General features: G+C 39.5%; 1 protein-coding gene and 1 pseudogene across 1 annotated transcript in view; both read right to left on the bottom strand.

The window, feature by feature from the left end:
- Positions 1-1,492, bottom strand: part of LOC102767069 — a 7,124-nt pseudogene extending 5,632 nt beyond the window's left edge.
- EFHC2 (EF-hand domain (C-terminal) containing 2) overlaps positions 1-2,597 on the bottom strand; it is a 151,981-nt gene that overhangs the window by 137,185 nt on the left and 12,199 nt on the right. The window lies entirely within an intron of this gene.

Raw genomic sequence — 2,597 nt, 5'->3', positions numbered from 1 at the left:
CTTCCTTCCAGCCCCTACCCACTCCCCTCAGGTCTTGATTATCCTATTGCCTGTGTCCATGGGCTTAGTTGCATCATACTTAATTTTTCCTTCAGCAGCCATCTGAATAGCCAGTTCATTTGACTTTGACTTCTTTCAGCACGTATGCAGTGGATATTGGGCCACATGATCTCTAGAAAAGCACCTCCATCTCCAAAATCCTTTCATAACCGAGGTCTCCAGCTTTTCCAGTGCCTGTATGGGGGAGGTTTTCTTCAGGAGACCGGTGGGGTCTGTAATGATCTCTGGGATCTTTCGTTTTCTTCAGCCTCAAGCTGGTCCTGAGATAGCCGAGTAGGTGCAGGAAAAAGCTGGTGAGTGCCGTCCTCTTCCACTTGCTTCCAGCACAAGCGACCTCAGCAGTCTTCTGAATGTATTCTCTTGTTCTGTTTTCTCCCGACAGCCTTCACTTCAGCGTCTACTTTAACTGCTTACTTTGCTTTGTTACTTCCTTACACTCAATAGAAAGCACAAAGCAAATTTATCAAACATATTCATTTTCCTGTAGTAAACATACTTTTGAAATATTTTTTCTTCCTCTGCCTCTTAAATACTATTTTAGGTTATTGAACAAAGAGCAGTCTATTCAAGCTGGTATCTCCCCCAAAATAGGGCAGGTAATTTCTCTTCCCTTCCTTCACCATCTATTCTGCTTGATAGAAATTCACATACAGCATGTCAAGAGAAGTAGGGAGGAAGCTGAGGCCGTCGATAGTCCCCTACAGGAAAAACTTCAAAATTTTCCATAGAAATTGACCTGACCGCCACTCCAAGAACAGGGCGCATGTAGCCAGTCCTTCATATGCATGCTTGACACATCAGAGAAAGGCCTTAACACAGGGCCTGCTTTTCCCTCAGTAGGACTTATCCCAGTGACACTTTTAATCCATCAATAGCTGTGAAAGTAATCCAAGCGGAAGCCCCTACAGGTTATCCTAACCCCCAACTCAATACTTGTCACCTTATTAAAAAATGAAATTGAAAATTGGTTTTGGTATATTTCTCTAATATGACTCCATCTGAACTCTATCTGGTGGAAATTCTTCAAAGTTTGCAGCATGAAAACAGCACCCCTGGCCTCCAACACTAACTAATATGGTTTTTTCATATTTTAAATTTTTGCAGTCATTTTAATTGGGAGTGTGAAGGTGGAGAGGCTCATCTAAATATCAGTGCTTTAAGTTATAATCTCATTCTAAATTCTCCTTTTTTTCTTTCACTTCTCTTTTTTGATAGATTTGTGTTCCTATGGATACTGTCTTTAAATAGGCATATCTTATTTTAAGAAAATTCAGTTTTTACAAATCTGAATCTCATTTAGCTTATTGAACATAAGAGATGGTCAGTAAGGTAAGTTGAATAAATGAATGACAAAAAATACAAATTATAGAAAGATGACTTCCAAATAGTTTTTTGCTTTACAAACTATTATCATCCTTACTCTATAATTCATGCTCAAATTTTCATGACTAACCCTAAGGTTCAAGATGAAATGCACTTATATGGACAGTATAAGCATTGAATGAATTTATTTTTACTTGTCTACTTCTTAAGATTTGATTTTATAATGCATAAAAGGGGAAAAGATGTAGCTAAAATGCTAGAATAGTCTTCTTTTAGTTTTATCACTAATTAACCATATAACTGGTACAAAACACTTAAACTCTTTGTCTACTGGTTAGCCTTTCAGCCAAAATTAGAAAATCAGTACTTGCTAACCACAGGACAGGACAGTACCATTTAAAGGATTAAGAAAATTATATATACATATATAACAGAGCTTTGGAGAGAAAATGAACGTATAACACTACTGAATAACATATAAATCAGTGTAGGATACAAAGCTGGAAGCTTAAAAATATTGTCAAAACTACAATATAGTCTTTTTACATCCTTATAGAATCTATTGAGTTATGCCATTAAAAAACACTTGATATTACTGAGAGAAGAGATTCAGACCCACTGCTTAAAATCAGACTTCCTGAAAAATTAATTAGGACTAGAAAAGGGGAGTTATTCTACCCAACAGAAATCACATTGCCAATCATAGAGTTTCATAAACTGAATAGAGAAAACTGAATATTCAAACATTAAAGATACAACAGATAAAACGCCTATAATATAAAATATAAAGGAAAATATTTGGTAATATATGTGAAATTTACCAAATATTTATACATTAGGAGGGTGCTGCAGGAGGACCATGTTTCCAAGGTATACCCCAACCACTGTACACATAGTTCAACACTATATTTGGGGAAACACCCAACACTATGGGCAAAGGGAAGGGGAAAACCTTGGTAATCCTATACAATAAAGAGCTAATATGCAAATGGTCATCACACCCTCACGTGGGGGCGGGGGGACCTGAGGCCAGGCTAGGGGACCTGAGGCCAGGCTGGGGGACCTGAGGCCATGTCCCCCACCCTGGCACCGGGGCTGGGGGATCTGAGGTCGGGCAAAGGACCTAAGGCCGTGCCCCCCACCCTGGCACCAGGGCCGGGGGACCCAAGGCCAAGCCAGGGACCTGAGGCCACATCCCCCACCTGGCGCAGGGC

The sequence above is a fragment of the Myotis davidii genome, unplaced genomic scaffold (genome assembly GCF_000327345.1).
Source record: "Myotis davidii unplaced genomic scaffold, ASM32734v1 scaffold1673, whole genome shotgun sequence".
NCBI classification, from domain to species: domain Eukaryota; kingdom Metazoa; phylum Chordata; class Mammalia; order Chiroptera; family Vespertilionidae; genus Myotis; species Myotis davidii.
Note: the sequence above shows the minus strand (reverse complement) of the source record. Positions and strands in the feature narration are given on the sequence as shown.